The 22,835-nt window shown below is 40.8% G+C and overlaps 1 protein-coding gene across 1 annotated transcript in view; it reads right to left on the reverse strand.

Annotated features, from left to right (window-relative positions):
* Positions 1-17,815, reverse strand: part of LCP1 (lymphocyte cytosolic protein 1) — a 54,703-nt gene extending 36,888 nt beyond the window's left edge. Inside the window, exon 1 of the mRNA XM_061171254.1 lies at positions 17,761-17,815. The gene's annotated coding sequence lies outside the window, so the exon portion shown is untranslated. The remainder of the gene's footprint in view (positions 1-17,760) is intronic.
* Between the last annotated feature and the right edge of the window lie 5,020 nt (positions 17,816-22,835).

The following is a 22,835-nucleotide window of genomic DNA, read 5'->3' on the forward strand; positions in this document are numbered from 1 at the left end:
GGAAGGGATAAGTGGGGTGAGAGTGTGGGAGAAGGGGTACTTCTATGTATAATTATATTTGGGGCATTTTCGTGAAATTACTGATTTTTAAAAATATTTAAAATTTGTGACTGGATGTTGTTTTAAATGGATTTCCTTTTCTATATTTGCACATCATTTTACAGTGCTGTACTTGTTCTCAGTGACAACGAACAACCACACAAGAAAGGGAACAGTTTTAGCACTTAAACCTGTTGGCCAAATATGCATTATGCTCAAATTTGCAAATCCTCATCCATTATCCACCAACTCACTATCCTGTCACATACCATTTATCACATGTATCAGTAGTTTCAAACTTTTGTTTTCCTAAGCAACGCTCTGTGAATAGAAACCTTACATGTAAATAACAGTGAACAAATAAAAATAACTCTGGGGAGGGATAAATTAGGAGTTTGGGATTAACAGATACATACTACTATATATAAAATAGATAAACAACAAGGACCTACTGTATAGCACAGGGAACTATATTCAGTATCTTGTAATAACCTATAATGGAAAAGAATCTGAAAAAGGATGGATATTTATATATGTATAACTGAATCATTTTGCTGTACATCTGAAACTAATACAACATTGTAAATCAACTATACTTCAATTTAAAAAAAAAACCAACTCTGAAAGCCTTTGGTTGAAAAAGACCCTGAAGATCACCTTACCTCCACTATCCCACCTCCTTGTCATCTATGCACGGTGGGAACTCCAGGGAGCATGATTTAAAAATCGTGGAATTACATATATTGTTATTATTTCAATTCCTTTAAAATACCTTTTATTATCAATAAAGATTTATTGTATTATTATTTACCTTATATCTAAAAATGTACTGGTCCATTGGGTTCTCTGATGGAAGGTAGAAACTGTCGAGGGCTTAACTGCGTAAGGAGACACAGTCTCACACATCACAATAACCCTCAGAGACAGCTACTGGCTTTCTGACTTTCTTGCCTTCACTTCCTTTCCTTCCTTTTTTGTCTGTCTGTTTCTCTCTGTCTCTCTCCCTCCCCCCTTCCCTCCTCTCTTCTTTCCTTCCTTCATTTCTTTCTTTGTTTTTTTGTTTGTTTGTTTCCTTTCTTTCTTTTTTTAAAATCAAGCCTTGTTCCGAAAACAATCTGAGCCCAGTTACAAAGATCTAACCAAACCTAAGAAGTAAACCAATAAAATCATGAGATCAGGGAGAAGGAGTAATTAGCTGAGGCGAAATAAGACGACAGCAAGCAAGAGCTTTCATATTTCAAACACATGGTTAGGACTGAACGTTTTGCTAGAAGTACGCTGAAAATCTAGCTCTGAGTTCTCTAGATGCTCAATGAAGAAAGGACATATCAGTTACATTATTCACTCTATTTACATAAGACAGACCACTTTTCTTAGGGCAGGAGAACTGAGGTCTGAGAGCAATATCTTCACCTAGGCCTGGAGAAGAGGACACTTGTGGGATGTAGTAAACGTAAGTTTTATGTTTCTTATAATGTTCCTCAAGGAAGGCTGATGGCATAGGTACATGTAGCCCTACTTTATACAGCAGGAACCAGAAGCTCAGAGAAGATTCATCTTTCAGATCACACAGCCAGGTAGAGGAGCAGCAAGATTCCAGTTCTCAAATCTTTTCTCCTCTCCCATGCTGTCTATTTATGCTGCTTTGCATTTCTGTTAGACACTCATTCCGTCCACCCATTCATTTATTCATTCAGCAATTATTCATTAAGTATATAATATGCCTAGCCTATGGGAGATTTAAAAAACTATAATATGAAGTGTCTATCCAGGTGTTCTAGCTTAGGAAGTTTTCGCTTTCATGTGTTAAGAAATCAAGGCTTGGGACTTCCCTGGTGGTGCAGTGGTTAGGAATCCGCCTGCCAATGCAGGGGACACAGGTTTGAGCCCTGATCCAGGAAGATCCCACATACCGCGGAGCAACTAAGCCCGTGCGCCACAACTACTGAGCCTGTGCTCTAGAGCCCGCGAGCCACAACTACTGAGCCCACGTGCCACAACTACTGAAGCCAGCGCACCTAGAGCCTGTGCTCCGCAACAAGAGAAGCCACCGCAATGAGAAGCCCGCACACCACAACGAAGAGTAGCCCCCGCTCGCTGCAACTGGAGAACGCCCACGCACAGCAACGAAGACCCAACGCAGCCAAAGATAAATAACTAAATTTATTAAAAAAAAGAAATCAAGGCTTCTGTCGTAAGAAATCAGTATATAACTTTGTATACTTTACTAAATTCTTGTGACTAATTTGGCTTGACTCTTCTTTATACCCTCTACCAATACGCCATGGATGCATTAAGAGAAGGCTCTCCCCCAACATATTTTAAAGGCCTTTGGTAAAGGCTTGCCTTTCTTATTTTGTGGGGGTCTTATTTCTTGGTTCACAGATGTTCACGGGATTATGAGACAAATTGATTCACTTACAAATATTTATGAAAGCCTACTACAAGCCAGGCACTGTTCTTCATTTCAGGTGGGGCGGGCCTACACTGCCCTAGTTACCGTGAAAACATGAACCAATGTTAAAGGTCAAGAGAATGAATGGGATCTCTGAACCTAAACTTGGCCTATCCTTTGACGTAAGAGTTTTAGATCTGAGAGCACTGTGAGATACTGGTGAGAAATATATGTAAAGGCAGGGAATGAGACTGTATTTTAAGGATCAAGGGCAGGGCCAAGGAAGAAAGGAAAGAATTACAGTGTTGGGTAAGAAAGAAAATCTCAAGATCATGGTACAGTAAAAAAGCAGAGGAAATATTTTAGGATAAAAATTGCAGGGCCCATTCAAATAAAAGACCTAGGAAGGGAAAATAGGGTTATTTTAAAACCATGTGATTTTTAAACCATGGCAGGTAGGACAAGATGAAAAACCTTGAGCATCTGGTAAACCACATTTTTGTAAGAGATTTACATAAAAGCGGAGGATCAACTGGGAGAAGCCAAATAGTGAGACAGCCTTCAAATTAAAAAAATCCAAAACCCTCCAGTGATTTAACAGCTAAAGGAAAAGAGAATAGATTGAATTAATTTAAGAGGTGAATTGGAGAAGAAGGCGTCACCAGCCTGAATTACTCTGATACCGTTTGTTGTTTGTTGCGCCCAAACACAAATAGATATGGAGAGAGAATCTCTTTTACCATCAGAGTGAGCTGTAAGTCCTGGAAACACAACCCAACCTTTAGAGACAGAGCAAGCTAAGAAATAATTTAGTACAACTCCCTCATTTTATAAATAAAGAGATTTAAGGTCCAATGAGATGAAATGCTTTGTCTATGTACAAGTTCTCAAAGCACTGCCAGGCTAGAGTTTGTAAATGCAGAGCTGAAAGAGCAAGGCAGGAAAAGGATGGAGTGACCATTAATAGGGCCATTAAGATCCAGAACTGAGCACAGACTCTTTAATTAAACTGAATGTGCAAACAACAGCATTTTCACAAAGCAGAGAAGCAGGAAGAGGAGGTAACTGATGGAAAAACATGCAGATCAGACCATTTCTAAGAAGGACATGGCTGGGGTTAGAATCAAATATTAGGTACTTTACACAGTCTATTAATACGTTTACCTGAAAAAAACACCCATCTTAATTCATGCATGTTTGATGGTTTGGGTTATAATATGACTAAGATTCTTAAGGAGAATTGACAAGGGTTTGTTTGCAAATTACTGGCACCATATTGGCAGCTGACTCTAGAGAGGTCACTGCAGTAATGGGATGGGCTGTGGCTTTTGGATGCTCCCATTTGGAGCTTAAAAGAAGTGGCTGAGGAAGGCATGTCCCTTTCAGGGCATGAATGAGCAGTTTCTTGGGCTCTGCTCTACTGCTCCTGCACTAAGTGTGGCCCTTTTCAATGACTGCACCATCTAACTATGACTTGCCAAGAACCATCTTAAGGTTTTTTGCAAATCAGTGGTGAATTTTGGAACCCCATTTCTGAATCACTGCCCAAGTCAGAAATCTAAGAAGACACATCTCAAATCATTCATCTAAGTCACGTCTGGCTAGTTTCTCTGTAAGCACTTACATTTATTAAATCAATAATTATAAAATCCCAGGACATTTGGCCAAAGAAAGTACCAGTTGTTCTTTTTTATAAGATTATTTTTAAAGTCATAAGAAAATCAAATAACCACCACCCCAAACTGCAAAAGCCACCAAATCTGTTCATTCCTTTAGGTCAGCCAGTTCTGAGTCTCTGTTTCAAGGAGGCTGGTATTTTCCAGATGGGTAGTGAAAGAGAATTTCTGAGAATGACTTCTTATAATAAAAGTACCTGACTCAAGTTCCCTGAAATCTGAATGTAGAAACAAGTTGTAGGAGTTTACTATAGAACACAGTGCTGTAGAATTTACAGAAGGAAATGCGTTCTTTAAAATAAATGTAAAAATGTAAGCTGAATTTTCTCTGAGTTTCCTAACGGATAATGAAAAGAAGTAGAAAAGTTGATAAAAGGTGACCTGGCAAAGTGAAATGGCTCCTGGGCTGGCTTCATTTCTGAAAGGAGGTAATACTGTGTGGGTTGGTATTTTGATTCGATAGATTGACACCCACTTATATAACTGCCAGGATCAGAGCGGCATCTGTAACATGGCATCACATTGCCAAGGGACTCTTTTGAATGTGCCCTACTTTTCCTGCAACTTGACACAGTGGGGAAAGTAAAACTGGAAACTCAGGACCCAGATTCCCACCTTTACCTCATAAGTTCAGTACGTATCCAGGGGAAAATTGTACAACTTCCGAACACCTCACTGAGTAGTGAGTAACCCAAAACAACATGTCATCCAGAACATCATTAATCCCGTAATCTTTAGCGTTAGACTCTGATGATTAAAGAAGTGAAACATAAAATACTTAGGATTCCGAAGCAAAATAAAATCCCCATAAATTTTTTTAAAAGCTATCATACTACAGTTAGATAAGGAAGGAGTTTTGCTTTCACTTAATTCTGTCCGCTTTCTTTTACAAAGTAGAACACTGTGCAGGGGCGGGGTGGTGGTGGTGATAGCTTACTATGTATGCTGGGGATACAATTTCTCTGTGGATACAGATATTCCAAACTTTCACACAAGGGACGATTCTCAAAATGTATTTTAAAAGTGCCTTTGTTTTTAAGAACCAAATAATTATAAATGTCCTCAAATACAGATGGCCACTTAAGGGGGCTCTTATGAATTCTTTTGTCAAGTCAAAATCTCTCTTAGATTGTCTTTTCTCTCCCTGCAGATACACTGATTCTCCCAAGGCTGCTGCAGAGAGCAGAATTCTTCTCTCTGCAGTCTTGGAAGGCTATTCCCAGCACAGGCTCAGAGGCTCGCTGTCTATCTCAGGGGATGAAAACACCCCCCCGGGGAAGCCAGCAGCCCTGATTACTCCAAACCTGATGAACCTGATGTTTCTCTGGGGGTCTCTGTGGTTTGATCACTCAGTTGAGGGGCTTCTGAAGCTGTGTTAGCATGGCACACAGAGCCCTACTCTGTCCCCAACTAAGGAGTGTCCAGCTCCCCACTTCCTCCCCCAGCACCCCCCTGATGTCTGTTTTCTACCAAGCTGTCCAACCCCATTAAGGATGGGACACAGAGCAAACCTCTTGCAAGCAAAGGGGATGCTCCACGCTGGGGTTGGGGAGGCCCTCATTGCCTTGGCCTCTCTCTCCTTCCCAGTGATACTCCTGGCGTTCATGTCTAGAAGATCCACAGCTACCCTTCATTTCACATGCAGCCACAAGGACTTAAGATCCAGACTTCCCCTACTGACAGCTCAGGGGACCCCAAAGATTATTTGAAAATAATCTTTTCAAAAAGCTGAATATTATTATGGGCTAGTTGATTATCCACTGTGACACCATTACCTCAATATCAGATGTCATTCATTCATTCACTCCACCTAGAAGACTAAGTGCAAAGCACTGCCCTAGTTGCTGGGCTACAAGCAAGGGGGCCACGAAGACTGAGGCTTCATGACACCCACCGTTAAACGTCAAGTTTCAAATGCAACACAGAGATTACAGCTCACTTACTGCGAAATGGTTAATAGAGTGAAGAGAGTTCTGAAGATCAAAAATGAACAAGTGGAAAGGCTAAACACAGGGCAGCGGTGGGAGGAGGGGCAGGGAAGAGATTAGATAAGAGTAGGAAATTAGCACAGAAGTTTATCAAAAAGTAAAATATCAAACAACTCAGTCAGCCCATGCAATACAAGTAATCAGATCATTTATACACATGGACATCTCCAAGGAAATCAGAATCAAATAATGAGCAGGGGGCGGAAGAGAGAGCCTGGGGGTCGGGAGACCCAGGATGCTGCCTGTCTATGTAACATCAGACTCCACTTAGCCTCTCTGGGTCTCAGTTTCCTCATCTGTAAATTGAGAGATGAAGTCTCTTCCATGTTCAAAGTTCCAAAAGTCTGTTCACTAGCTGACAAGTGTATGTACAAGTTAGAGCCAGGGTAAGGTGTATTTCAAATGAGCCTAGAAATAGGGTCAGGGGCCATCAGGAGCTGTGACCATGGCCTGAAGCAGCTTCCGGGGAGATACCTCCTCGGAAGTGGACCCAGCATCTCCCAGCCCCACCTTGTTCCTGCTCTTACCTCAGCAGCAGGTAAAGCTCTGTCCTCATGCATTCTCCTCACTGACCAAGGCAGATGCCCACTGCTCAGCTGCTTGACTGCTCAGCACAGAGCAGGGAAGTTTCCAGAACGGCACGTGAGATCTGCGTTCTGGGATGTCACTGCGTACATCTTAAGTCCCGCTGCTCCAGTTCACTCCTAGTTTCTAGGCAAGACCGCATGCAAACTGCCCCAGAAAGAGAGCCATCTACTATTTTCTCAAAAATATCCAAATAAGGAAACCCTACAACCTCTCTGGTGTCTTATATCCCAACCCTGTAACCTAAATCTTTTCTGATACGATTAAAGCTCCCTCTCTCGGGCTATTCTCAGAGGGAATTACAGAAGCTGCTCAATTCATAAAAATTCTGTCACATGCCTTGTTGATAGCCACTGGGCCTTCAAAAAAATTCTTTTAACCTGCTTTGGGAGGCTCTTTTTTCTCCAAATCTTTAACAGTTTCCTTTGCTATCTTCTGCATCTATGTCAAGTTCCTTAAATGATAACACAAGAAAAACAGAGTCACAGAATGTAGAGGTAAAGGCACCAGATTTTCTATCTGGCCACTCTCTTCCTGTCACAGAGGAGTGAAATAACACCCAGGTTAGAGGATGTGACCAATGTCACCGAGCTCATTGGGACTGGAGTCCAAGGCTCCTTATTTCTCCTCTTTCCTTTATAATAAGTTTTCAAACCTAAGAGGGAATGTTGTTCTTTAAATAAGACCTGCTCAACATAGGGTAAAGTATAATTCCCCCATGATTTCAAATATCTTATGAATATAATTTCATGTATGTTTCCTACACGTGAAGAAGAACTTAATCGAGGTATTGAGAAGGCAGCATCCAGGTCTGGGCTACAAACAACACGTGCCCAATACTACGTACATATCCTATTGGCACCTTCAGGGTTACAATGACCGAGGCAAGGTGAACGTCCTCTGTATTCATCTGTACATTCATTTCTGACTTTGCAGGAAGGACCTCTGATATTTCTTAGCAACCAAAAAGCAAACCACATTAAAATAACTCACGCAGAGGCACAATGTTCTTAAGACAAAGCACCAAATTCATAGATGAATATGAAAATGATACCCCTAGACTTCTGAGATCAGCAAGGTTTCAGACATTCTGTCCTCTGTTGGTTGGGTGGGGCTCTGTGAGTCCTTCCTCCTCTGAGCTTTGGTTCATACCCCCATGTCCACATCTCCATTTCTTCCAGCAGATTATGAGATCACAAACTATATGAGATCATCTCACAGCACTGCCTCCTGGCTGGCACGCAGTATAAGTACGTAGGAAGTCAGTTGTAGCCATGAACAAACAAACCCATAGACCAACGGTATACAGGGCTTCAGAAGTCTACTATCGAGAACGAACGTATGGACACCAGGGTGGGAGGGCGGGTAGGATGGATTGGGAGATTGGGATTGACGTATGTACACTACTGTGTATGAAGTAGATGGCTGGTGAGGGCCTACTGTAGAGCACAGGGGGAAAAAAAGGAAGGTACAATCTGTTTGCAGGACATACATTAAGTTAACCTTAAAAATGCATTCCAATATACATTAGGTGCAGACAAATACTGTTTGATTCCACTTATACGAGGTACCTAGAATAGTCAAATTCATAGAGTCAGAAAGCACATTGGTAGATGCCAAGGGCCAGGGGGTGGGGGGAATGGGGAGTTAGTGTTTAAAGGGGACAGAGCTTCAGCTTAGGAAGGTGAAAAATTCGGGAGATGGATGATGGTGAGAGTTGTACAACCATGTGAATGTACTTAGTGCCACTGTAGAGTTAGATATGGTTAAAATAGTATGTTTTATATTATGTGACTTTTACCACAATAAAAAAACATTAAAAAAAAGAAGTCTACTATCACCTTCTTTGAGGAGTTTAACAATAATATTCTTGTGTACATACTTATCATATCCCTCCCACTGAAAGATACAAACAACAGAACAAGGCAAGTGGATGCATCAAGTTTATATGAAACCACTTTGCAGGAAAAATGACTTTGCAAGTGTCCCCTGGCAGTCTTTGAACTAGGCTGGGGATGCCCCCTGGTCCCCACCCTCCAGCCACCAGAGGGTTCTGGCTGAGGTAACAAAACCTGGGGCTGGGCAGTTTCTGTAAACCCTGCTGGCCGCGGCTGATGCTCAGGTCTCTCTACCTAAGTGTACAGTGTCTGACTTGGAGCTGAGTCCTGCTGGGAGGAACGGGGCTGTGGTGTGGAGACAGAGCAGGACGGAAAGGAGGGTAAAATCAGCTGAGATACACAAACTCAATGTACCAGGAACGCACAGGAAAGAATTAGGAATGGGTGTTAGAGTTCACTTGAATGTAATTTGCATATCACTATCTGGGCTATGAAATTCATCCTCTGGTAATTCTAAGTGTCCACCACTAAGCGGATTCATATATTTATTTGTACATTTCTTCTTTCACTAAACATCTGCCAAGTAAGTACCTACTATATGCTAGGTCGTGGGTTAGATGCTGGCGACGCAAACATAAGATGTGGTCCTGGCGTGTTTAGTAGGGGAGAGAGACACCAGTCACTAGAATACAGGGAGACTTTTTAGATCCACAGGAATGGGGAAAACAGCTCTCCCCTGGGGAGCCACGCGTGGTGCCCCGGGGAGAAGTGACATGTGACCTGGGTTTCCACAGATGAGGAGGAGACAGCTTAAAGATCAGTCAGTCTTTTCCTTATTCATGTAGAATGATGAACCCATATTCTCTCCACAGAAAGTTTATCTATGTTGGAGCCAGAGAAAACAATAGCTAAAGGACAATGGAAGACGAACTAATGTTTACTGAGTGGTTACCCAATGCTAAGTGTTTTATACGCGTTATCACATTTCATTCCCCCACAGCTCTATGGAGCGTTATGATGATTTCCTCTTTATAGATGAGAGAACTGAGATATAAGTAACTGGCCCAGGGTTACGTTGCCCTGAACTGGGGAAGCCTCAGACAATATGGCGCTGCCACGTGAGAAAACGGGAAAATGGGAGTCCTGAAAAGTGAAGTTGCTCCCCAAAGTCTCAAAGTGAGTCAGTGACTCGTCAGAAAAGAGGAGTGGAGCTTCCGGAATCTTAGTTTGGTGTAACCATAGTATGGGAAAAAACACAAGTCAATGAACATTTAAACAACTTAAAGGTTAAAAAAACCCCTGAGATGCACAGTCCATGAAATGTACTTTACATCTTCAATATGTGGATGGAGAGAATAAGGGGAGGAGTTTCTTCCACTCGTTTTAAGAACAGCACAGGCTTAGTTTACAGCTTCACCTGTGCTAGAACACGACCCACTTTCTCCCAGTCTAAGCAAGCGTGAAAAGGCATCATAGGCGTCTCACAAACCTCATTTGTACGTTAACGATCTTATCTTCCTTTATGAAATTAAGCTTGCTATATACATAAAAAAGAATGAACTAGGAAGCAACATGGTATGGTGAAAAGATGCTGGATTTTCTGATGCAACAGCTTCTTGCTATGTGCTTGAGTACACGTTACTTAAAATTTCTGAGCCTCAGTTTCTTCATATGTACAAAGGGGATATTAATAATGCAATCACAGTGCTCACTCCATAAGAGTTGTGTTAGAATGAAATTAGATAAAGTGTTTAAATTGCATGCAACAGTGCTTGGGGAAGGAAGGAAGGAAGGAAGGGAGGGAGGGAGGGAGGGAAGAAGGAAGGAAGGAGAAAATAAAAAAGAACCAGAACTTTTACAAAATTATCTTGGGAAACAAACCCAATTTCCACTATAAACTTTATGAAATATTATATAGAGTCACTGTCTAAAATTCACACTTAATTGTATGTATGTTACATGTGTGGGTGGGTGTAAATCTAGATTTCACACCTATGCTTTATCTTCAAATGATCTTAGCTTGGTTGCTCTGGCTCTTGTACCACATCTCTCCTCCAGAGTCCCTGAAGTCAGTTTCAAAAGCAATTGCGGAATTAGAAGATGATACCAACTAGAAGCCAACAGCATCGGTATTGGCTGATCTCATGCTGAGTGGTCAAGGGGCTCTGGGCTTAGTCTTGCCTGAAATACTTATCGTGGAAAGTACCTTCTGACAGTTGAGGAAGTGTGGCCAGAGTGGGAAAATGTACAGCAATCTTAAGAAAAGCCTGCACATTCATTGTGAGACATGAAATGAAAAAAGATCTTGGGTATCTGTGATGAAGACCATTGGGCTATGTGTCTCCTTGCTCTCAGGCACACCAATGCTTGGGGACTGAGTCTGCTGGCCTCTTCTCTGCCTCTCTTACCCACTCCGGAATTCTCCAGGCATTTTCTCTGCTGTGGTCTGAGCTGGTGGAAAAACACTAAGACAACATGCAGCTGACATCTGTATACTAGCAATGACAACAGAAGCTTCTATTTACTCTCAATAATGTGACCTCATTTTCTATGGGCTCCTTGGGGTAGTTCTTTTAGAATTTCTAAGGACAAGCTCATTCTCATAAAAAACAAAATGAGCAGTTACAGATAAACTGAGGCAGGAATTTGTATTCATTTGATGGACTAGATTTATCTACACTTTCTTGGAAGCCACAGTTTGGCTGGCAAATATTTACCAATACCAATTTAATAATGGGATATGCTATGACATTTCTTTTGTCAAAATTTTAAATAACTAAATAGCCTAAACGCTTCATAACCCTTAAGAACTCTGTACCATAATATCCTCAAGCATTTATTTGTTTGGTATAGCAGCAGACCCATCAAAAGCAGAGTTGGGATCTCCGCCTGATGGAAAATTAGGAATAATCATTGAATATTCAATCTCAGAAAAGAATATTTAGACTTATTAGAAAGTAGCCAGTGGATCATGTTAGGAAATACAATGCAATGAAAACAGACATGGTTTACATGTTTAAGAAACTGTGAATATTAAAATGGAAAAGAGGCAAGGTGTGAATCTCGGCTCTGACTAGCTCTGTAACCTTGGACTTAACCCTCCCTGAACCTCAGTTTGATCACCTATTCTAAGAAGATGACAACATCAACCTCATGCAGCTTTTGTGTGGAAATATAAGAGCAAATGTATGTCAAGAGCTTAGCACAATGCCTAGCAAATAGTGAGGGCTCAATAAGTCAGCAGCGATGGTGAGTATAGCAGAGTGAGATACACACACAGACTGATGAAATGGGGAAACGGGAGGGGAAATGGACCCAAGAGCAGACCCAGCGGATAGATAGTACTTTTCCCTATTTCAGAGATGAGGGAACTAACTGAGCGTCAGGAGGCTTAAGAGACTTGCTTGGGCTCCAAGATTAGTAAAAGGCTAGAAAAGGAATCCAAATTTGCCTCCATATTTGCTCTTTTCTTTATACCATACCTGTTTGTCTCATGCACAGAAACTGCAGACACTCAGACCCACAAGCTTTAAAAACTGACATTATATATGATATTTAATACATTTTATATTATATACATTATATTCAATCACCAGACAGCTTAAGAGTCCCAACCGTCCTCCTCTGTGGTCACAGGAAAGAAACAGAGCATCAGGGATATTCTGATGAAAAATCTCAACTTGAAAGACAATGAGGGAAGGGAAAAAAATCTGAAAAACGTCATCAAAGGTGCTCATGATATTCCATCTTTCCAAAGGGAAAAAAAAATTTAATGTTATAAAGCATTGGAAATGAAGGGAAAGTTCATTTACATCTTTGAGATGAAGAAAACGGGGCTCAATAATGCAAAACTGCATACATGTTCCTCATTTTCTCTTACTTTCTCTTTGCATCTATTACGTAGCTTTCTCCATAAGGAATGTATTTCCCACTCTTCTTTCTTAATCTGGCCCTCCTGGTGAAGGTAATGTGAGCCCATGACATCAAGGAGGTGCAAAGGATCCACATCTTAAAATGTGACACCTGAGGTTAACAAAGATGCAGTTCTAATTCTAAATTTTGCCTGAGGAACGGCAAAAAGGAAGAGGATGCAAATTTTACACAGATGCATTTGTGCGCCTCTTTACTTCATTCATTCAGATACACAGTTTGGAAAAATACTGGAGACAACTACCAGACTGAGGAATCAAAATGCAGGGTATTATTTAATTGTAAAGTAATTAGTCCATTCATTCACCTCCCTCTTGAAAGTGCAACCAGAGAAAAAAGGAAAAGAAATTATCTTCGAGATTGCAATTCACACGCAACATTAATTTGCCGACCAAATTTGGCATCTTGGCTTTTCTGCCTGTGGAGAATGTAATCTCTTTTCCATTTTAGCTCAGCCAGTCAAGAGGATGTGTGTGTGTGTGTGTGTGTGTGTGTGTGTGTGTGTGTGTGAAAGAGAGAGAGAGAGAGGTGGGGGGAGAGAGAGAGAGAGAGAGAGAGAGAGAGAGAGAGAGGGAGAGGGAGACACACAAAGAGATGGAGGGAGCATGCAAGTGTGTCCATCTGTCCGTGGAACTGGTGCTAGACTAAAACAAGAATCAATGCTGCAACCACAAAACTGTGGCTTTCTTTGCAAGTTCCTCAATTTAATATCTTAGCTTTTCCTTCCGCCAGAAAAAACAACCAACCATATTTGAGAAACAAGCCTCCTTATAACTTAAAGTGGGGCTGAGGCAGGCGTGGCTCTGAAGTCGAGCAAAACTTATTTTAACTCAGTTAAGTGGGTCACTTTTTACCTCTATTCTTCAGCTCACAATTAAAACAATCTTTCATTCTTTCACAGTTTTTAGGACACCTATATTTGGCCATTACTATGTAATTATAGAGATGTGTGCTTGGGTATAAATACTAAATCGTTTAATTTATTCGTGTCTATCAATCACAACAGTTAGAAAATGGGAATGCCACTTGACTCAAGTATTCTAATCTTCTATGACTGAGAACTTTTCAAAGCTTTTGAGGGTAGAAATCATGTTTTGTGACCTATGCACAGGCCTATAAGTTGGTAAAAACCAAATAGTCAAGGGCAGAGGGGCTGAGTAAATACTGATGATGATGATGTTGACAAAGAATAGTCTTTAATAAAAGCCATTAACGATACAGATGCATTTATTTCGGATAAATTATTATTATCTGCATGCAACTTCAAGGGTCTAGGTACAAATAAACACCATGGCCTGATGCCTGTTTATTCCAGGAGGTTTCCCCTGGAATTCAGTAGTTAATATAAAATTGATTCAATTGTAGAAAATTAAAGTAATAAAATACTTGAATGGATTAACTTGCCTTCAAACATGAAGATAACACCAATACCTACCTCACAGGACTGTTGTGATGACTCAATGCATTAATATGGTCAAAACACTTAGAAAAACACTCAATTCAAAATAGTAGTATAGAAGGCTAAGCTGTTATTATTAGGATGATGAATTGAAATTCTTTGTTCCCCATTTGCCGCTTACAGTATCTTACAAGATGGAGTGACTATGAAATTGCTGGGAAAACTGATGTAATGACTGAAATTGACACACAAAACAACGGGAACAGTCAATAGCATAAGGAAGTTCAATCAGGAGGCAACTGAGGAAAGCAACGGGGAATTGCCATCTGGGGAGCCCAGTGGTCACAGCAGCTGTAGGGAGATGCTCCTAGAAGATGAATATCTGATTGGGTGGTAACTTCTTACACTTCAAAATGAAAACAATGTGAAACATGAACTCTTTTGATTTAAGAAGTGCATTGCCATCTGGCAAAACAGGGAAACTTGAAACTCTTGGAGTCTGCTGACACTGATTAGTTTTATATTTTGGTGGACTCTAATTCTAATGTTTATTTCTGCAGGGTTCATACGCAGATGGAATAGAATCATTTCATTTGATGATATCTGTGAGTTGGAAAACTAGCAAACAAAAAATATCCTAAGAAGACAATTAGATGAATCTAAATAATGTCACTTTGCTATAAAATCTATTAGTCATAAAGTCATCAGATTTTATAATTTTACTTTATAAAGTTTTGACTCTTCATAAATATAACCTTAGGAGAAAATTTCTTGGTTTTATTTTACCTAACTTGATTTTAGAATTCATTTGCCATCTCTCCCGTATACGCAGAGGAGCCTTCACTTTTTTGGTAACAAGGAGAAGTTGACTTGAGAATTTTCTGAGAAGGGTGCAAAGTGAATAAGTAAAAGTTAACGGTATCTGTTCCTGGGCTCTTGGTCATCCAAGATGCTTATTATCAGGTACATAATTTTGGTAAGGGTAGCTAAGTTTTAGCTCAATTAATGTATTTAAACTAAAATAATAAGATTAATTTTGCCTGCTGGCTATGGTCATTGGACAATTTCTTAAATTCCTTGAAGTCAATGTCTATTTAGTGCTTTGAGACTAAAATGAAGAATAGTGCTTTGACAAAAAGGAAGCATGTTAGAAAGCAAAATACTGTACTAGTGTTATATCTCCGTTCATAGCAGTCACTGGGGGAACTCAGTAAATATTAGGTTAACAAGTGAAATTAAAAAAAGACTTCTATGCATATCTAAGGAACTGAGAAAAAATTCAATAAATATCATGAGCACCTACTACATGCCAGGAGAGACAGAGAAGGAGCTCAGGCTGTCAGCAAATTAAGGACTTGAAAGGAAAACAATATGATTACTGCTCTACTTACTCTAAACTCAAAGCATTAAGCAAACACACACGGAAGAATCAGTGGAGGCAAGAACCAGTAGGAAAGACCTGCAAAAGGACAGGTTTCTTGAAATAAGCCTTAAAAAATGACCAGAAGTTTCACAGATAAAGAAGAAAACACTTGGAAAGACAGTTGGAGCGAAAAGAAGTGAAAGAGCATGGAACTTTCTGGTGGTTTGTGGGCTTGTGCACTTGGCATGTGGGGAAGTGGAGGGGGGAGGGGGAGGGGCTGGAGGTGGCAGCTAGAGCAGAAGGAAGTGACAAGAAACAAGGTTGGGAAAGTGGCTGCGGCAGGTTTGTGAAGGCACACAATTCTTGAGTAAAATTATGCATTACTTAAAAGAAAACACTTCATTCTATTATTATATGAAACCCACAATGATACCTCTTATTTATAAAAAAGTTCCTGGGTTTATTGCAAATTGTTGTCTTCTTTCTTTCTCTCTTCAAATCATGAATGCTAAGATCTCTTCAGTCAGCTTCAGAACAAAAAGCCTATAACGATGTACATCTGGGAAAAAGATGCTCGTGGGGAAGACAGGCTCTGGAATAGACAGACGCTTACAGAGAGGAAGAATGGAGCCTGAAATCCTGGCTACCTACCGCCCTTGCCCCTCACCCAGTGACCTTGGGCCGTGTCCTTCAACCATCTAAGTCCATTCCTCATCTCTAAAGGTAGTTGGGAGGATTAAATGAGGTCATGCATGAAGAGTGGCTTACATAGTAAGTACGTATCAATATTAAGTGTTATTACTACTTGTTCTGTCCTAATTTAAATAGATACATTTGAATGAGAAAGTTACTTGTTGGCCTCCCATTCCCCAAAGGGTTCAGCAAAATAATTAGAAATGGCCTTAAAACAGGGAAATTGTTTCCCAAATTACCGATTGTTTCAAGGCACAATTTATGAAGGAGACAAAATTTCAAATGTGACAAAAGAAAGCATCCCTGGGATAGCTAATGAAATGTCCCACCTCAGCAGTGCTTGTTCAAAGGGCAAGACCCAGAAGATTCTTCCCTGATGTTGCTGGGAGTGAACAAGAATGAAGAGAAATGGATATTTTATAACACATCAGGTTGATGCTTTAACAATCTAAACTTGATTCCATTTTTATTTCCTCCCAATGTAAGGAAAATACTGACATATCTTTGCATCCTAATTCATTTTATTCTCACCAATATTTTTACTTAAAATAAGACATAGCATATTTTTAATCTGTTATTTTTAGGGGTCCAGGTCCTGCTCCCTCAACTCCACATTTTTGCTAGTTTAAAACTATTCAGGTGAGATGCGTCAAACAATATTGATGATCACATTTTACAACTTCAGAAATTCACATTTATAGGTAAGCAGTTAATTCCATTGAAATTTGCCTGTGTAGATGTTCTTTAAACCATTTTATTTACTAGAAACCAATTATGATAAATTACGTAAATTCAAAATCAAGACGTGTGGATAAATCACCTTTGTTTAACGACAGTTTTTTTTTTTTAAGTTGTCCTGAGGAGGTAATTTTAGAAAACAAGTTGCTATACTTGATTAAGAAAAATTGGGTTTTGATAAGTGTGCGGATAAATGAATCCATTTCCAGTCCGGGTGGCTTTTATGTTTATCATCTGTCAATGGTACTAAATATTGTTGAATAATGGTAATTAATAAAGGCTGATGCTACAAGTTTCAAAGTCTATGTTTCAATAAAGTTTCTGGAATAAATATCCCATATCAACTTTATAAGAATTTCGATTATAGACTGGAGCCTTTCTTCCATAACTTAATGGTCATTTGTATGATCCTAAGGATATCAAATCAGACAATTCAGACAATTCTACAAAACAGTACAATTAAGCAACACAAATTGCTTTTATTTTTAGAGAATAAATGGAGAAGAGGCAGCCTCTAATTCCACGTGGTTATTAAGCACACCCATTAAAAACCGTCGGTACCCAAAATCACTCAAATAACCAGTATCACACTCAGTAACATACGACTCAAGATGTTAGTATATCCACTAAAGTACTGTATAGGAGTTCTTTAGAAAACCAGAACCACAGGAGCTAAAGTTAAACTATCCCTATTAGGCCAATAAGCAGCACCATCTAAACGATCAATAACCACTTTCCTGAGAACATCTGAAAGTAGATCAAATCACAGTAAATAGCCTCCCTGAAATAAAGCAATAGAAATAAATCAGAACACGGTTTGGTTTAAAAAGGAAACAAAAATCATAGTTTTTTGGGGGGGGGGTGATAACTGCAGATAACTGGAGAAGAAGCCACCCCAGAGAGCGGAGGGGAGGGTCCCACTCTGGGCGGCCACGAGATGTGGCTGGAGCTTCGCTGGGCAGTTAAACGGCGCCGCGGCTCATAGCGGACAAGGGCGACAGGTGCTCAGATCTCTAGCCCCCTGGGGGCAAAATCCACAATCCACAGAACCAGAGCCGCCCAACAAGCAAAACATCATAAGCATTTAGAAATGACAAAAAGACAAAGGAAATTTACCTGGTAGCAAAACTGTTCTCAGTGGTACTGGTATGTGACCAGAAACCCCCTTCTTTCTGATCTGGAGAACAACTTTGTCAACCCCGGGTGTGTGGTCACAAGGCAGGAAGTGACTAGAATGACAAATCATCAGCCAGAAAAGAAATAGATTTTGTCTTTATAAGGACATTTTTACTTAACGTGTCTTTTTTTTTTTTTTTTTTTTCTCATGTCCCCTCCCCTGCAAAAATCACCTGACAGGTCACACTGAAATTCAGAAGCCTCTTACCACTTCCTCTTTATAAGCATTTTTCTCTCTCCTTCCCTTTCTTTCCCCTCTAGCTGTCCTGTAGGCACTGGGCTACTTAAACCTGTTGATTTCAGATAAGGAGGCAAGGTCAGCCTGCTACCTTGACTTCTTGCTCTGCCCCTAATTGCCAACGCAATGCTCTGGTGCCTAGCTACTTACAGCAAAGATAAACAAATTATTCATTTCTAACGAAAGAGCCAAGGGAAGAGGTGGCAGTGCCCCTGAAATAAGCTAAAAGGGAGTTCCTTGGGAAAGCCCCACCCCAGGTGAAACCAAACCCCTCTCAAGAGTCCCTGAACAGTGATCTTATTGGTGCAAACAAAACAAAATGATCTCTTTAAGGGGAAGGGCCCGAAAGGGAAGGTCACCATATTATTTACTCATTCTTTTATTTATAGAGCACCTATGTACTAGGGATCTCTTTAACCCAATTAAAGATTTCAATTATTTAGACGCTTCCTACAAAGAGCACCAGCGGATCACTTAGGCAGCTGCTAGAGTCCAATGCTGCTAAATTCCTTCCTACAGACCACACTTATTTTTTGAATGCACGTTTTATAAAATTAGCAAGAGAATTCAAATATCTCAGTTCTATGCCCAAACCCCGAATGCTCGTCCTGAGGGCTAATTCTCATCTTCAAATGGAAGTGCTCAAGCGCTCACAGCCTAACAGAGGATGTGAAGGTTGGATAGTATCCTGAGTAATGTTGACCAAACATTACACATAGTCTGTCTCCGTGTTGCCCAGAGCCTGTGTGCAGCTCCAGCGGCCAGCCTGCTATTGAGGAATGAGAATCTGAGGCTATGCTCCAGCTCTGATGGTGAGTTGAAGATGCTTGATTGTTCAATACACTTCCGTATTTGTGAGGGGCCTGGGACCCCACCAGTGGGTACTATGGTTGGGGGACTGCTCTTATACTCCTTTTGCTTCTTTGATTTCTCCTCTAGAAAGTTCCTGCTTCCAACCTCAAACATCAGACCAAGCTGTTCTGGTTTCTCTACTTCATTAGTCAGCAGTGTGGCAGTGTCTTGGTCAGAACCCTACAGGGGCCATCTTGGTGGAGAGGGTGGGCAGAAGAATAGGAATAGATGGTGGAGATTCAGTCCGTTCTAGAAGTGGTTCACCTCACAGAGAACTGTCAACTCTCTTGTGACTCCCCAGGGAAGACTGAGGGGGTGAATTGGACCCCGTTTTCTCCATTGCATAATTACTCCCAAGTAATTCATTGCAGGGGGTGGGGTTCAAGAGGCACCTAAGTCCTTTCAGGACACCAGAGACACATCCGTGTATCACTGTGACAGGGCTGATCACACTACAAAGCAGCCAAATGCTGGTGGTTTTCACTCTGGGGAGAATAATCATCAGTCAGGACTCTGCAGCAGCACAGATACTGTCTTGATGGTCTTAAGGATGAAAATATGCGAGATACTGTGGATCTCCCTAATTGCATCCCTGTGGTTTCAGGATGGAATGGAGGTGTGGCAGGAACACTTCTAAAGAAGAACAGAGACTCATTTCGTTTACCTGGGAGGAGAGCAGCAGCATGATGTCTACTGGTGCCTGGTCATTGGACATCTGAGGAATCTAAAACAAGAGCAAAATACACTTGTGCATGGGTTCAGTAGGTGTTTGAGTGCCTGTCTGGAGGCACTGGTGATTCAGAAATGAGTAAGACACAATCGCTGCTCTTAAGGAGCACATAGTCTGTAGAGGAGAAAAGCATGTAAGTAAATAAATGCCATCTGCTGTAAAAAGGGGTGAAAAAGGCACTGGAACATTGAGGCAGATGCAGATGTGAACAGAGCTGATGTCTGAAGAGGGTGAAACGTGCAGTTATGCCTAGCAGCGGATTCAAGTCAAAAAAAAAAAAAAAGCTCGTCGGATTCCAGTCAACATCTAGATTCTAGGAGATGAAAGCCATTGAATTGTGCTGCTTGCAAACACCCACCTGAAGGAACCCTCCTCTCTAGCACCCGCTCAGCTGTGGTCCCCACCTCAGCCACCCACCACTGCCTCACCCACATCCTGGACCACTCCCTCCATCGTAATCTCTCTATCTGCCTCAAGTGGCACAAGGCTACCCGGAGGCAGGCGGCAGTCAATTGTTTAGGTCTTAGACCAACGCTTGTTTGGAGAGGAATACTTTATCACTGTCAGTGTTTAGAATTGCTTGTGCATCATGATAACAAACAGCAGACTGACTTTGGTTTTATTATTCTTACGTCCTCTATAGGTCATGCCCCCCTGATGGCCTACACCCAGAGAGGACCTCTCCCACTTCCTACCCCACCATCCACATGCCTCTACTGCCACCTCTGCCTCTTAACTGGCCTGTACTTTGCCTTCCCTCTACCCCTACTGCCCTCCTTACTTTATCCCACCCTGGGCGGCTATGGAGCTCACAGCCTCAATCCCTAAAACTGCATCAGCTGCTACTTCCCGGCTACTGAATGTTGCTGAAGAAAGTGCCAGAAACATAGACTTGAAATGCTATAAATTCAAGCTGTTTGCCTTCAAATTACTTCTTAGAAATGATTTTATTCAATTTCATTAATTCCTGAGAACAGGTATTCTCAACCTGGGGTCCATGGACCCCTAACACTTTATGCATGATTTTGTGTGTATGTGCTTTTTTCTGGGTCCACCATACTATTTATCATGGTATTAAAGAGATCACAGAACCCAAAAGTTAGACATTTATTCCAAACTCTCTCCTCTTGCCTCTGTCTCCCTCTCTACCAGCCTGCATCCTTTCCTGGCCCAATATTCCTGCCCCTTGTTTATCGAGATGATCCGAGTCATCTGGTGTGAGCTTCCTTCTCTAGCCTCCTCAACTCTCACAAGACCCATCTTTTCAATGGGAATAATAATTGCCACTTTTCTCAGAGGGTTAATGTACAGATTAAATTAAATAATACTTGCAAATTACCTAAAATGATATCTGGCTCAATTTGTGTAGTAGTAGTAGCATTTGTAATACATATATAGGCAAAACCTATATGGAAAAAGTTATAAAATTTTATACATGGACATAAAATAATTGACCAAAAAATAGAAAAATATATGGATAGACATGGCCATTTTCTTGAAAATGTTGAATTTCCCCATTTTAGTCTATTAATTCAATTCATTTCCAATTAAAATGCCAACAGATTCTACGGCCCTTGAAATATTAAATCTAAAATATGTAAGGAAGAATAAATGCATGAGAATAACCAAATACAGTTTTGAAATATATCAAGAAGGGTACTAGGAATTAAAATATATTACAGAGCTATAGTAGAAATACTACAAAGAGTATGTACTGGTTAAGGGAATGGATCAAAAACAATTCCCTGTGTACGTGTGAACTTGGCAATAAGGAAGCATTAAAATAAATGAGGACCAGTTCTTCAATAAATGGGACAACTTGTTTTCCTATGGAATATTAAAAAAATTAAAAGACCCATCTTTTCCTTCCCTTTCACTCTTAAAAGAGAAGGTGTTCTTCTATCTTCTCAAGGTCAATAGTTCCTCATTTTAATCTTAATCTTATATCTTCTACTTACTTAGATACCTTGCTCCATCAATTAGCTCGTGTTTTTCTAGCATCTTTAATGGCTTATACGCTCCCCACTTCCCCTTCATGCACTGTGGGTTTTGTTCAAAGGGGAAAATGCCTCTGCCTCACTCTACTGCCCATCCCCTCCCCCTGATATTTGATGGGCAGGGAATGAGAGTAATTAAGGTGAGCACAATCTCCGCCTTTGCAGAATGTCCACTGTATTCAAGGATGCAGACAAGTGACCTCACAGTGGTACTCGGAACCATGACAAAAGGAAAGCTGGGTGCCCGTGAGAACACACAGCATTAACCCAGACTTGGGGTCTGGGAGGCATGCAGGGGGATCATAGCAGAGTGATTAAGAGTAAAGATGCTGGGCCACTTGTCTGGTTATCAAACCTCATCTCTACTACTGTATTAGTTGTGTGACCTTGGGCAAATTATTTGATTTCACTGGCCTAAGTTCCTTCATCTAGAAAATGGGGATAAGAACAGTGTCTGTTTTCTACGCTGTTGTGAGGGTCAGGTCAACTGATACATGTAGAGAACTTGGAAGAGTGTGTGGCACATAGTAAATGCTATATGTGTTAACTAGTCTTTTAAGATTTATACCAGGCTCTGGACTAGACTGTTCACATACATTATTTTATTTATTCTTCACAATAATCCTATGAATTAGGTATTATTTTTATTTTCTTCCTTCAATTTTTAAAAATTATAGTTTCCAATTCTACACTACTTCTCCACTATAGAATTATACACTGACATCCTTGCTGTGAGGTGGCTCAGGACCTCCCACTCAGGCAGGTGGAGTGTGGTTCTCCTCCTACCTGAGCTTATTTCATGCGACTTGCTTGAGCTTTGGAATGTTAGCAGACAGGACACAAACAGAGGTCTTGAATATGCCTACATGATTCAACTTGGTCTCCTGGACTTCTGAGTACATTTACCATGAGAAAATCACATCTTTGTTCAAAGGGAATGAGGAGATGCATGAAGCCAACCTGAAACCAACCCACAGCCCAGGCCAACTCCAGCTCGCCCATGTTCTGAAGCAGAGCCATCCCAGCTGATGCAGGCATCTAGGTTCGTTGTTGTAAACAATTGAGATTCAGGGTTGTTTACGAGGCAGCAGTATCACAGAAACAGATGACTTGTACTTCCCCTGCCACGACCAGCTATTTAAAACTGTACTCCTACTCCTGTCGTTTCCAATCATCCTCACTCTGTTCTTCCACAGAT

This window comes from Eubalaena glacialis, chromosome 16 (assembly GCF_028564815.1).
Source record: "Eubalaena glacialis isolate mEubGla1 chromosome 16, mEubGla1.1.hap2.+ XY, whole genome shotgun sequence".
Taxonomy (NCBI): Eukaryota; Metazoa; Chordata; class Mammalia; order Artiodactyla; family Balaenidae; genus Eubalaena; species Eubalaena glacialis.